The sequence below is a fragment of the Chinchilla lanigera genome, unplaced genomic scaffold, assembly GCF_000276665.1.
Source record: "Chinchilla lanigera isolate Chin_1 unplaced genomic scaffold, ChiLan1.0 scaffold00016, whole genome shotgun sequence".
In the NCBI taxonomy this organism is placed as follows: domain Eukaryota; kingdom Metazoa; phylum Chordata; class Mammalia; order Rodentia; family Chinchillidae; genus Chinchilla; species Chinchilla lanigera.
In genome coordinates this window covers 24502559-24516358 of record NW_004955417.1, presented here as the reverse complement: position 1 = coordinate 24516358, position 13800 = coordinate 24502559, and the positions used below count along the sequence as shown (strand labels likewise).

At 43.0% G+C, this 13800-nt stretch overlaps 1 protein-coding gene across 7 annotated transcripts in view; it reads left to right on the top strand.

The window, feature by feature from the left end:
- Positions 1–13800, top strand: part of Samd12 (sterile alpha motif domain containing 12) — a 404233-nt gene that overhangs the window by 25214 nt on the left and 365219 nt on the right. The gene's annotated exons all lie outside the window — the stretch shown is intronic.

Sequence of the window (13800 nt, the reverse complement as noted above, 5' to 3'; positions counted from 1 at the left end):
GTGTGTATTAGCTACTGCTGGGGAGCACATTGTTTTGCAGTCTGAAGAGGTTACAGCGACACACTTAGGTTGGGATTTATAGTCTCCTGGTTAGCTGGGAGCGAATCTACTGGTTGGTCAGCTTTACTGTGCCCCATCCTGGTTGAAGGGACAGCAGTGCTCTGTGCTGTTCTCACTGTCACAAATGCACAAGAGGCTGCACAAACACATGAGCTGGTTTAGCATCCCCGCTCTCTTGTCCACTGTCCACTGACTAAGTCCCAGCCGAGGCCAAAGTCACTGTGAAAGGATACACGCTCTGCCCCAAAGGAAGGTGAGTGCATAGCCATTCGGTCAGTGCTGCCGTGCAGAATGCTTGCAAAAGCACCTGTGTAGGTCTGTTTACACGTTAAACAATAGTGCACTTTGAACAATTTTGCTGTGGAGGAGGACAGAAAGAAGGGAAGGGTTTGTTAGTAAATTAACAGGAGGGTTGAGGGAAGATCGTTGAATAGGACAGCATGGAAGCCTGTTGATTGACTTATGGGCTGGTTGAAGATAGAAGGTCGAGCAAAGCAGGACTGAAACAGTGCTTTCTTCCTCGTGGCATTTCAGAGCAGCAGCAGCCAAGGAGGCAAATGTCTGGGCGGAAAGACTTTCTCTGATCTGAGCTGTGTATTCTTGATTTCCCCCCTCCTCTCTAATCTTAAGGAGATAGTTAAGCAGTAACAGTTGGTGTTTACAATGTTTTAATGGCTATCATATTGAGAAGTGACTAGAAGCATCCTTAGAAATAATTTACACCACCATAAAATGAATTGCTATTCTTTCAGAGCAGATCCTCTAGACTTTGGTTGTTTTGTTTTTGTATACCAGCCAAGAATGTACAGACCAATGAGGAAACTGGTAGCGTATTTTAGAAGCGTTGTCTGATTTGAAAGACTAAGTAGGAACATAAATCCTTTCTTAAGTACCCAGTCATGCGTTCTGTTGTTCGCTTGTGATTTTGTCTCTTTAGTTATCTCTTAGAGCAGTGTGCACAGTTATGGTTCAGGTATCCATTGGATGCATGCCCACCAGCACCCTGTTGTAGGACTTCAGTGGGACCATAAGGGCTTTGGGGTGTGTGTTGGTAGTAATCACTTACCTTCTTGGATGGGCCTGGTGTTAATTCACAAAAATGCAGTTTATTGAAAGTGTAACTTCGTGGTAGTGACTTTTGAGAAGTGGTAATGTACTGCCCTGAGTAATGTGGGTAAGTACTTTGGGAGTTCAGAGTAAGGAATGTTAAGTATGGAATGTTGTTGTTTGGTGTTGCTGGGATCCAACCCCTGCTAAGCAGAGGCTCTGTCATAAAGTATACCCTCAGCTTTAGGCAAGAGGCTTTTAAGGAGGCGAACTACATCTTGAAGGATCCTCTTGTATCAACACATTGAAAGTGAGTATTATTACTGGGTGTTTATTCATCCATATTACTGAAACAAGGTGAGCTAAGTAAGATTCTTTTTGCTTGAAACTGTGTATTAGTCAGCTTTCCTGTGGCTGGGACACAATGCCCAACACCCATGATTTAAAGGAGAAGTTTTAACTTGGCTCCTTATTTCAGAGGATTCAGTCCCTGTATGGCAGTCTCTAAGGCAGAAACTTTATCCCAAAGCCCATCAAGTTGACACACCACCTTCACACAGATCATATAATCGTTCAATGAAAAAGCATTCCAAACTTCTTGTGCCAATGTCCAAGGTCCCACTTGCTCATTGTAATGGCAGCCACATTATATTCCTGTCTTCTCTCTATGATTTCCTTTTTTGTACTGCTAGGGCTTCTACCCAAGGCCTTGTGCATGCCTGGCAAGAGCATGCCAGCAACCCCCATGATATTTTTTTCATGTACTTGGAGTTTCATGTTATTTGCTCCTTTTAATGTCTTGACCTTCCCTAATCTGAGCTTTGTTTTAAAGAAGCTCATTTGCTCAGATACTGTGCCCTGACCTGTGCATGGAAGCTTGTTGTCTTCAGATTCACCCAGATACTAGGTTCCTGTGAAGTCTTTCCTCATTGTCTGGGCTTGGAAGTAATCACTGCCTTTCTGAATTTGGCATTCTCATCATTACTTTCTCTTTCCCTGTATTATCTGTTACATAACCGGTGGGCAGCTTCTTTTTGGGTCAGTTACACAGAAGTAACCAGCCTTTTAGTTTTTATAGATTAAAAGTCGCATACATATACATAACTTGCTATCTTTCTTGGAACTTCATAAGGATAGACAGTTAATGCCAGAAATGAAGGACAGATGCTACAGTATTGGACCAGAGTAGACTTTTACCCTGAATAGAACACTCACTGCCTGCTCTTTGATTTCACCGAAGACCAATGAAAGCTTCATCCCGTATTTCTCTCCTTTCTGGGCGGGCATTTGGGAGCCACTATTTTAGTAGACGCTGAGCTCTACCGGAGCTGATTTATCTCTGAATCCCAATTTATCTCTAAACCCCCTCAGAGATAATCTTGGGTCTCTAAAAGCTTGTAACAGGAAAATAACTGTGATTTGTGACACAGAGGTAACCAGGTTGGGGAATAGATTATTCAAAGATCTGACAGTTGTCTAAAATAACAAAACAGGAAGTTACTTGCCTTTAAAAAACGGTGTCTGGAAAGTGTATCAAAGCGCAACAGACATGGAAAGCCTGATCATTCTCAAAGAGCTAAAAGTTTTCTAAAATCTCTTATCATTTCATTGTTGTTGTTTTTTTATTCGCTCCATAGTGTAGGTATAATTTCTCACATCATTGAAAACAGTGAAACAATTATAAAAGTAATCATTTTCTGAAATAATTTTCTGACCTAACTTTCTAGTTTACTCTTTTTTTTTTTTTTTTTTTTAAAGTACTATTTACAAAGCGCATTCATCCAACTTTAACACTGGGGAGAAAGACACTGATGACCTTCAAACATGCCCTTTCTACTAGCACTTTTTATGATGTTGCAAATGTTTCATGACCTGTGCTGTCCAGTGCAGTGTCCATGACTTCAGGGTGCTACTGCAGTGTGGCTAGTGCAACTGGGGGAATACATGTATATTGTACTTAAATATAGTTAACTGAGAGGTCAACTGCTGTGAAGTAGAGCTGTTGCTCCTTACTTCTCGGCCATTTTCATGGTGGCCTTGAATGTGTTGCTCAACACCTGAGGATCTTTCCCTTTTTAAAGTACGTTTTAGCCGTAGTGATGCGAAGTCCTCTGTGTATGTTAATTACGAAGACTGACTCTGTGCTTCCTGTAATACCAGACTCCGCTGTGCAGACTTCCTCCAGGATGAGATTCACTTTTTTCTTTACCTTAGTTTGACGGAAAATGCAGCTGGGTTGGCAGTAGGCTCTGCGTTGTAGGTCAGATAGATTTCTTTATTTATAAACTCATTCCCCAGTTCTCACAAAGGTGGCTTATATGTTTTAAAAGCTGTTCTTTTTCCTTCTTGGTTTTCAACTAAATTTCATATTAGTTTGTCTTTTTCACTTGGAATTGCTGTTTTTAAGTGTATCCTACATTTGTCCTTTAAAAGTACGTAGTATTTTATTTTTTAAAAGCTGTTAAAATTGTTAGTGTCTGATGTTTCTCCACTGTGGGAGGAAGGCAATGGAATGCTGATGGAAGATTGATGGTCCCTATATACCTGACAGGTGGCAAGTGTCTTAGATGTATTTTGTTTTAACATGTTAATAATGTGAGGGTAAAATCTAGGACATTATCATTTTTGCCATTTTACAGGGAAGTCATATAATTTGCCTGTGCTTAAATACATATGACAGTGCTAGGAGTGATGGCCTGTAATCCCAGCCCTCATGAGGCTGAGACAGGAGGATTGCTGTGAGTTTCAGACCAGCCTGGGTTACATAATGAGTTCAAGACCAGCTTGAACTACTTAACGAAACCCTTTTAAAAAAACACATATAGCAAGGAAGTGGTAGAACTTGAATTTAAATTGGTATGTGTTGAATGGGAGAGAGAGAGAATGACTGAAAACAGTCATTTGTAAACTCTTTCTACGAAGCAAGTACATTTAGTGTCTGTTTAATTCTGTTGTATTACATTTTAGGTTAATTTGTAAACGACAAAAAGCAAGTATATTCAGTATTCCATGAGTTTTTACTTACATGATGTTGTAGAACATTTATACTTGTATTGTGCAGTATTATGTAACACTATAGAACAGTTCCCTTCCCAAGAAAGTGCCCTCTATCCATTCTGCTACCGAGCCCCTCCACTGATTCTTTTATTTTACTTACAGTTTTCAGTTGTAACACTTGCATCTTTGTTCTTAATGTTTCTTTGCCAATACATTGTTTCTTTGCTGAAGCTGTCTATTTGTGTCAGATATAATTGTGCATCTAAACATTTGTAGTGTTGCCGCTTTAAAATCCCTGTCAGATAATTCTGCATCTCTGTCACCTTGATGTTGGATTGGATTGTCTTCTTTCATTCATTTTGAAATTTTTCTGGTTTTGGGGTTTGGGTGATTTTTTGATTGAAACTCAGATATTTCACCTTATAATATGAAACTGGATTTTATTTAAATCCTCTGTTTTTGTTGGGTTTCTTTAACATCACTCTAGCCAGGGAAAAGAGGGGACACCACTTACCTGCTACCAGGTAGAGATAACAGCCCAGGTTCCTGACTTGACCTCAGTTGAACATGAGAGGTAGGGCCTGTTCCTTATGGCAGCGTGATGCTGAGAGTCCTGACTCTCCCCACCCCAGGAAAGAGGGCTCACGCACGTCATCTTGCCTCACAGGGGAGAGAGGCAGAGGCAAACAGTGTCCCATGTTCTCAGTTGATAGGGTGATGGGCAGGTGGCCTGATTAGCATTGGATGGGTGTGAAAGTCTGAGCTCTGTCCTTGGCCCCCTGACACTACCTCCTTGAGTGCCTTCTTACAGGCTCTGGAGTGTGGAAATCCAGCCTTGTGAGCATGGATGTTAGGGTCACATTCTTCTGTAATGTTTGAGTGAAGCAGTTATTGTCAGTAGAAGTTCCGTCCTTCTAGGCTGACCCTTCCCTGGCCCCTCGGCTAGGGAGAGCAGGGTTTTGTTGTGTCTTGCTTTTTGCCTGTGTGTATTGGCATTTCCAGGTTGTTGGCTTCTTCAGCTCCAAATCTGGAGTGTGTGGGACAAAGAGAAAGCCCAGGGAACTCAGGTGCATGTCATTCCTGCAGTCCCAAGGTCTTTTGATGGTCTGGCTTCTATCTGCTGTTTGGTCTACTGACACCTGCCCTATCTATTCTCCCATTATTTTTATTTTTACTTCTTGGGATTGTGTGAGAAAAAGCCAGGGTAGGTCACATGTACTAAAGGGAAGTCTTATTCATAAAATGACTAGTTTATTGGCTGTCTGTAGATGCAGGTGTACTCAGACACTGACTCACAAGATGAAATGTGTTTCTTTTGGTATCAAGGTTTTAAATGTTTTAAAAGTCAATGTAGAGCACCGACGACAATCTGATCTCTGAATCTTCTCCCTTTGTGTCTGTCTGCCCTTGTCTTCTCTTCATTAGAGTTAATATGCATGTTCCTCAGAGATTTATGGGAAGGTTTTCCTCTCTCTACTGATGCTGAAATATGTAAGTTAAGCACCCTTTAAATATCTACTCTGTTTAGCTTGTGTAGTCCAGACACTATAGGTAGGATGAATGAATGTTTGATGTTGTGATTACAGTGAAGTATTTTGGGGGGAAACACATTCCCTTACAGTAAACTATTTTACAAAGATGAAATTGTCTCTCTAGACAGGCAAACCAGAGTGCGTATGTATCATGTGCCTCAGGGGACACAATGTCCTGACACAGCTACATGTGGTCACAACATCTGGTGGGGAAAGACAGTCATCTGGGCTGAGTTCCAGTGGCCGCACCGTTGTCATCAGGGCCACCAGACTTCTGAGGACAACGGGTGTGTGTTGTGGGTTTAGTCCTTTGCCTTCCACGTTCTCTCTTCCCCTGTCATTTCACTGAAGAAACGAGTTCCTTCCCTCCAGTCTTGACATAGAGAAGGGAAGCCATGTATTTATTACTGGTTGCTTAGACTTCTTGGGGATGGACAGGCTTATCTTTTAAAGCTGCAGCATTACACATCTGGGAATTTGTATTTTAACCCTACTGTTTGATAGGGAGGAAAAGACACACACCCACACTTACAAATTTGAGCTTCAGCATGTTTATGGAGAACCACATGTAGCTGACAAGGGAAAGGCTTGGAAATCATATTTTAGTGCCTCATAGCCTGACCAAATGATAAATATTGTTGAGCTCATTGCTGTTTCCTGGAAGTGGGCGGTGTGTGGAATAAATCAGGCGGGTTCTGCAAAGACCCCTGAGTTCTTCTTGCTGTCAGGGTGGAGGGAACTGCACCTCTCAGACTCTCGTGTCCTCCAGGAGGTGACTGTACTCTGCTCTAGAGCAAGGGCCAGCCAGTGTTTTCTATAAAGGGCCAGCTGGTGAATGTTTCAGTCTTTGAAGGTCACATCGTCTCTGTCACAAGTACTTATATCTGCTATTGTGCTACGAAAGCATAGGCAGGAAAAATATAAATAAATAAGCACATCTGTGTTCCAGTAAAACTTTGTGAGCCTGATGCAGTGGCACATGCCTGTAATCCCAGCACCCTGGGAAGCTGAGGCAGGAGGATCTCAAGTTGTAACCCAGGCTGGGCAACTTAGTGAGACTCTGTCAAAATAAAATAAAAGGGGACAGGGATGCGGATCAGTGCAGAGACCCTGGGTTCATTCTGAGTATGCACATGTACACGCACATACGTGTGCTGTGTTCAGAGACATTCAAACTTGAGTTTTGTGTAATGGTCATGTGTCACAAAATATTCTCCTTTTTGTTTATCCCAGTCATATTAAAATGTAAAAACTGTCCTTGGGTCACACCCATGTGGAAAGAACACAGGCTGGATTCGGCCAATGACTCATCCTTTGTGGACCTCATCCTGGCAGATGTTGGCAGGAAAGGATCTCTTGCCTAAGGAGACACAGTGCTGTCCTCTGTGAGCCAGACCCAGGCCTGTGTTCCCGAGATAACCATTGCTCACACACTTGGTGTGTTTCCATGTGGGGACATCAGTGAACACATTCCCACTCAGTCATGTGGAAGTTTTCATGGGTGATCCACACCAGAAGGCACCCAGCTGAGTAAAAGAGTTTTGCCCGTAGATCTTCACCAGATTATCTCGATTGACTGATAACACATATCTTGGTCAACATGTGTTCTTGGTGTATGTTTTCCTTGCTATGCTAATAATAATCCGACTTCTAAGTCATAATGGGAGTTATGAAACCTGGACCAGAATATTTTCCCAGGATATAAATTTTCTTTTTTTTCATCCTTTCTGAAGAGCTTAGCAATCCTATGTTACTGGTTAAATTGGAATCTTGTGTCATTTTTCAATGGTTCATTTGAAAGTTATAGAAGTAACTTCATCAGCAGGTGATTATTACTTTTCTTTCATTGTGTGGAGACCAAAGGTGGGCAATTAAGGGTAAAGACTGAGGAGCCCATTGATGGCAGAACCAATGTGGCTGTGTGTCTTTTGACCTCCCCCAAAGTTTACAGCCCTGTGGTCCCAGGATATTTGTAGCTACTCCACATGTCACATCTGTATTCTGGGCAGAGAGAAGAGCAAGGTAGCATCAACATCTCCCTCCATTTGTCAGTCCATATAACCTCTCCCATCAGACTTCTGCTTGTGTCCACTAGGAAAGAATCTCTGCCCAGCCACTTGTAGCTGCAAGGGCGGCTGGGAAATTAAGTATATAGCTTTGTAGCCTGTTTGTAGGAAATGGGAAAGAGGGGAGTGTTGGGAATGCATTGTGACTAGGAGTGTTGCTGCAGAGATTACTGAGGTGACTTCTAGGGGCCACCTCTGGGGAATTTGAGTATAGGAGGTAATGAGTCACCTCCTTAATTAATCCATATTTGAAGAGTGTCTGCTACGTATCTCCTTATATGAGGAGTGGAAAAGAAGGGCCCTGAGCTGCAGAACTTCATCACCAACTTGAAGCAAGACATACATGAAATTGTAAACCATCTTATTGTAGTTCTAATCATTAATGATGGGAATTAGAATATTTTTGTTTTTAAATGATTCATTTAGCAACATTTACTGGGTGCTGAGTATGTACAGCTGTTTAGGCTTTGCAGATACACAAAGGATTAAGACGGTCTCTGCTCTGAAGTTGGCAGTCAAGTAAATCGGTAGTTTTGGGACAGCATTATGGTCCTGCGATTTTAATGTATTTTTGGTTAATTGCACAGTTAGATGGGAAGCGCTGTCTTTACTTTTCTGATAAAGATACAGGTAATTAATAGGAAGACAGTAGCAATGAGTAAAATTGAATGAGTGTCTGTCATAGCTACACTCACACTATTGCTATGATTGAGTACCTACTAGAAGTTGGTTACTTGACTAGACGCTTAGTTTTTAAAGTGCAGTAGGAAGCAGTCAGTCGCTTCTGGGGCTCCTATTCATAGACAAGGCTGACATAGGATTAAGTATTTGCAATTCATGGTGTACACATAGAGACACGTATGGATTTTCTAATAAGAAAAAAGTGAATTGTCAACATTGGTTAGGAGGATATATTGGATGCAGGATCAGTTAAAGCTCTGGTGGAAATAAGGGAAAATTAATATTTCCTGAAAGGGTTATCTATGCAAATAATGGAAGGGAAGAGTATATTATGAAAAAGATCTGTTTTGTCAAAGCACAGAAGTACAAAACATTTCAGGGAGCTCCCAGAAATTTCCACCTGGTAGATTTTGGAGGTGCTGTCAGTCCAGTACTTAGCCGGATCATCCTAAGAGTCTACTGGGAAGCCGTTGTACACTGTCTCTACTTAGGTCAAAGCTTTATCAGGATGTAGGAACATTGAACTTGAGCAAGGCTCCATCCTTTGTCTTGCGAGGGGGACGTGGCTGAGGATAGGAAGGACCGGGACATTGAGTGACTTCTTGGAGAAGCAGATCCATTTGTCCTGTAGGATGGGTGTTGGCATGCCGGTGCACCCCTGGGCTCTTCCAGCATCACTGTGAGGAAACAAAAGGAGGATTAGTACTTCCTTAGAGTCTGTTCCTGGAACCTGGGCCACATCAGTGCAGATCCCTCTGGGGTCAGACCTGGGTGGGTGGGTCAGGCTCTCTTCTGTCCAGCAGCCTGGGGGCTTTGGGAGGAAATTTCCTTTCCAGGAGAATTCTGAAGGAATCTGCTCTTTTACTGTCATTACTGCTCTTTACTGTGCATGTAAAAGGAATCAATAACAACAAAATACTGTGTTCTAGCTGAAAATCACAATGGGATTATTGACAAACTGCCACCTTTTAATAAAACTATTTTAAGAATTTCTCTTTCCTGTTGGGACAGCGTAGGGGCTTAAAATAAGAAGTGGGGTATTTTGCTTTTAAGTTTTACCTTACTGTGGTGAAAATACATGTGATGTTGTTTCATGCACTTTGAAGAGTACGATGTAGTGCCATTTAGTACAGTCATATTGTGTGACCATCACCAAAAGGTTTTCACTGTCCCAAACCAAGTGGTGCACATGTAGGTCCCAGGAGCTCTTCACTCTCTCTCTGCCAGCCGTGGGGCAAGCACTGTTGTAAGGTGGAGTCATGCTGTATCTGTCCTTTTGTGCCTGGCTTGTTTCACTTAGCATGTCTTCAGTGTTATCTGCGTTGTGTACATCAGGGTGGCCTTCCCGTTTAGGGCTGAAAAATACTTCACTGAATATATATATCACATTTCTGCATTCATCCACCCATGGACATTTGAGTTGTTTTGACCTTTTGACTTACCATTACCTCTGTTCTTTTTGTCCATGACTTCCCTTTTTCTCCCATCCCTTCCCCATCAGACCAGAGTCTGCCATGTTCTTCACATCTGTTCGTGCTGGTCTCTCCTCCTAGAAAGGTCTACAGTATCCCAGTTCTACCTCCTCGTTGGGTACCTAATGCACACTGTGTATGTCAGCGTAGACTCTGCCTTCAGAAAGCTGGCCAGGAGTCTCTGGCTAGCAGAGCAAGAATGCTTTGGTTCTGCTGCATGCACACTCTCCTACCCAGGGGTTTCATCATCCTCAGAAAACGTTGGGCGTGAGCTAGGCATGGTGGTACGAGCCTCTAATCCTCGCACTCTGGGAGGCTGAGGAGAGAGGATCTCAAGTTTGAGCCAGCTTGGGCAGTTTAGCCACCTAGTGAGACCTTGTGTCAAAATTAAAAAAAACGGAAAATAGGAAAAGGGCTTGGGCTAGAACTCAGTGCCAAGGCCTTGAGTTCAGTCCCCAGTACTGTTAAAGAAAAGGGGAAGGTATTGGGACTGTCGCCCAGCCGATCTGTCTGCCTCTGCTGCTGTAGCTGTGCGCTCTTGGGGCAGGTCTATCTCTCATTCTGGCCATCGTCTCCGCTCACTGGTCTGGAAACTGGCACATGACAGGCACTTAAGAAATGTGTTGACCTGCAGAATGAACCAGAAGTCTCTGTCTGTACCCTCGTGGCTTAAATCAGAAGGCAGCCTTTTCCTGCTAGTAGATACTTGTGTTCAGAATGTAAGGCATCTATACAGAGGAGGCAGCATACTGTTTTTGACTTTCTGCACACGTAGCCTTTATTCATCGCACAAGTATTTTAATCCTCCCTAGCTGGTCCCTCCTTGACTGCAAAGCCAGTCATTGATTTAGATTTTTGTACTTGGACTTATTTACTTAAAACTATTTCTGACAGGCTGGGCTTTGTTTTTGCTGAAATTTCATGTCCCCAATATTTATAAACAAAGCACCTTTGCAGTAGGTTCTTATAAGGGATGACCTTCATCTCTTTACTCATCATGTAAAAGGTTCCCCGATTTGCCTTCTCTTCTCTGTCTTCGTCACTACCCTGTCTTGTTTTTAGTCATGTTATTTACTCAATGTAATGGGCTGCTCCCATTAAGACCTTCTCCACATGTCCCTGGTCTTCCCAGCCAGGCCTGTGCCTGACAGACTCCAGTTATTGAGCTGACACGGAGGCAACGTGGGGCCTTTACCTGAAGTGCTTCCACTGTTACTTCTATTTAATTTGAGTATCTTAACATCCAGTTCTCCAAAAGGATGCATTACAACCCTGAACGGACTTTATAAACCTTGCTCTTTAAAAAAATGTAATCGGGAAAAATTTCACTGCAAATATATTTATCTTCAAGGATTGTTTTGAGATGCCATTTTGAAGGTGCCATCTTTTTTTTCCATGTGCAAAAACCTACTTTCCTGCACACTGGAAAGTAGGGCCTTTGCTGGTGGCGGTGCACAGTGATGCACAGGTGGCGCAGAACGTTTTTCTTCTAGAGGGACCGGCGTGAGCAGAGGTGAAGGAAGCGTGAGAGTCGGATGCAGTGAGACGTGGCCGGAAGGGAACGGGAGGAGCTGGCAGCTTCCAGCATCTCAGGGGCACGTCTAGGGGTGCAAGGCAGGCAGCAGCAGGGCACCCTACTGCAGAGAAGGAGCCAAACAGTAGTACATTTTCCCTTTCTTTATGAATGCCTAAACCCATCCCGTGTCAGTCTCGTCTCCCTACAGAAGCTCACCTTTTCAAAGATAATCACAATTTTAGTATATTTAATGCAGTAGTCATTGTAAGCAGGCTGTGTTTTGGAGAAGTTGATTTGTGTTAGCAGTCATTGTCCTCACGCTCCACAGGCTTTGGCAGCTATGCTCGCTTCCCATTGGGCATTATGCTGGGTTCCCCAGTGTCTGTTGTGTCCCCCTGCCTTGTTGAGCAGCAGTGGTGGGGTTTCGGGGTTGACGTTAGCTGGAAGTCAGTTGGTGTGAGGCTCAGTGTGTCTTCACAGCCAGGGTTTTAGTTTAGTAGTGGGCGTGTGATTCCCTCCTGGCCAGCGAGGAAAGCAGAGAATTTGGAGGAGGCTTGAGGAAAGGAGAACTACAGCCAATGAAGTTCTCTGTACTGCAAGAAGAAAACCGAGGGCTTCTGGCTCCAGGTACTGCAGGGCGACCCAGGTGTAGGGTGAAGATGGTACCATGGATGCAGCATAGAGAGAGGAAAAGAAAATCAAGGTCTTTTGTGACACTGCTGAGCTATAAAATTAGTGAACTCTGCACTTAAACCATGACTAAGTGTCCTGTGGTAGAAGCTGATGTGTTTCCTTATTATTTAACTCAGTTTGTATTTGTTTATCTTTAATTGAAATTGTGTATATCCTAAATGATCCACAATCTTTATGACCTTCTGTAGTGTGACCTTTTGGACCATAACCCTTTTGAGTTTCATATCGTTATCTAACAAGTGACTATAATTATGTCTCACAGAGTTTTTAATGTAGGTTATTTGAGATTTTGAACAAAGCCTACAGGAGGACATGTGGACTAATACATGTTAAGTGCTTACCAGGTATCAAGAAATAGACAGGTGTTTGGTTTTAGGCAGTTTAGAGACTAGGAGAAGAAAAATTCTTAACTCATGTTTTTATGGTAGAAATAAGATCACCTGCATGTGGATATCTGTACAATTCATTTTTTATATCATATTTGTTGGGATTTTTTAGACGTATTTGTTGGATAATTACTATTGACGAAGCAAACACTTTTTGTAGGAAAACAGAAGTCCAACTTTGGGCATCTTAAGTTTGAGGCATCTGATTTGCATTGAAATTGAGATGTTGAGCTGAAAGTTTACTTATGACTGATTCTTATCAGAGGTCTGTCTTAGCAGGAACTGAAATTTGAGTGTTACTGGTGTGTTGACTGTATCAAAAGCCGTGGGATTAGATGGTACCTGTTAAAGACAAGTGGAGAATGCAAAGAAAACACCTCTCCTCAATTTCTGGGAAGCCTATTCCCATATAAACTTTCCTATAAAATATGTTTTTTATAAAAACACAGGCAAAGGAGAAGCAAGTGTGGCCTGGGAGGGGTGTGGAGTAAAGGGCAAACTTTCAGAGTTGCAGCAGTAGGCTGGGGAAGGGTGCTGCGAGGGGGAAGCTGTCGCTCAGTGAGTTGGGCTCCTGAGGAGGTCGGGGAGCAGTCAGGGATCTGACCTTATATCCTGGGTCTAGAGGAAAGGGGCTGAGAATGGGAGTTTAAAGTTAAAGGGACAGAGGTCGCAGACGCGACAGTTCACTGTCAGTGACCTCAGAAGACATACATCTCCCGCGTGCGCACACACGCTCACAGGCGTTGTCTAGGTGTGATGTGTGGTTCTCAACACTCACTGCTCCTTCTTCGATATATAGGAGGAGTACATGTTTGGCAGATAAATACCCTGGAAAATACTTTAGATTTTTTTGTTTGTTTTTGATGGTACTGGGGGCCTTTGCACTAAGTTATATCTCTAACTCTTTTTATTTTATTTTTTATTTTGAGACAGGGTCTCATGAAGTCACTGAGTTGCCCAGGCTGGGCCCCAACTGTCAGTCTTCCTGCCTCAGCCTCCCACAGGGCTGCGCTCACAGGCATACATACCATGTCCCACTTGAGCGTTGAACATTATATGTAGGCTACTCATGTTAGAGGATATGGGGAAAGTAAGATAAAAATGTCGAAGCCCCTGGGATTGACTCCCTTGAGTCTTCCACTCTGGTTTTCCTTTCTCGTCCCTGTGGCGCTGATAACTGATTTAAAAGCACTGTTCTTCTGTCTGCCTTTGCTGTGAGGTTGTACGTTCTCTGAAGGTAGCACCTGTGCTAGGTAAGTGCACGATTTGCAGGTGTACTCCTGCGGTGGCACATAGGCAGTGGGCAGTGAGCACTGGTTGGATGGGTGCAAGGTGGTGGGGCGAGTGGAG